Here is a 1,082-nt window from a genome sequence, read left to right on the forward strand (position 1 = left end):
ACGGCTGCACAGGTACACCACTACCCTGGAGTTGGTGCTACACTGGAGTCATGACACGGCTGCACCAGGAACAACGACTACACCTGGAGTTGGTGCAACACCCGGAGTGACCACCACGGCTGCACCAGGTACCACCACTACCCCTGGAGTCGGTGCAACACCCGGAGTCACGACCACGGCTGCACCAGGTACCACAACTACCCCTGGAATCGGTGCTACACCTGGAGTCACCACTACGGCTGCACCAGGAACAACGACTACACCTGGAGTTGGTGCAACACCTGGAGTGACGACCACGGCTGCACCAGGTACTATGTCGGATATTGCAATAGAAACATCAAATTAGTGCATTACATGTCCCACAGCTTTATCTTGGACGTAATCTTGAAAACACTCCAGAAACCAAAATGCTTGCTGTTTAATTTCCCAAACGAAGTTTTTATCAACACCTGGTTCGATTTTTCTAACTCGAACGTATGTACGGCTTGTGCTTGTTAGGTGTTTTTTTCAAGACTTGAATTGCTATGCAGTGTTTCTCGTTCACAATGGAAGCATAGCAATATTTCACTTTAGCCTATCTGACAACCTCTTGACAACTGACAGCCTTCTTTGATTAACGCCCCCTAAGATACGTTTTGTTTACTCAAATTCACACTTTAAACAGCAGTGCAAAATGAACATATCAGGTTGTGCTGTTGACTATCTTCAAGACACTCTAAAATATTATACCTACTCTTGAGAAAGAATTCAACCAGGACGTACGGTACCCTTGAAGGACGGAAAAGATTGTGTCATTTTTGTCGAATTAAACTTCGCATGATTTCACAGAAGTAAAGTCACGGTTTTCAAAGCATAGTTGATAGAAACAAGAGAATGGTAGTTTTTTCAATACACACTTTATAACTACAATAGGCACCACCAGAATCCCTGGAGTTGGTGCTACACCTGGAGTCACGACCACGGCTGCGCCAGGTACCACCACTACCCCTGGAGTTGGTGCAACACCCGGAGTGACGACAACGGCTGCACCAGGTACCACCAGTACCCCTGGAGTTGGTGCAACACCCGGAGTCACGACCACG

Source organism: Branchiostoma floridae, chromosome 16 (assembly GCF_000003815.2).
Source record: "Branchiostoma floridae strain S238N-H82 chromosome 16, Bfl_VNyyK, whole genome shotgun sequence".
NCBI lineage: Eukaryota > Metazoa > Chordata > Leptocardii > Amphioxiformes > Branchiostomatidae > Branchiostoma > Branchiostoma floridae.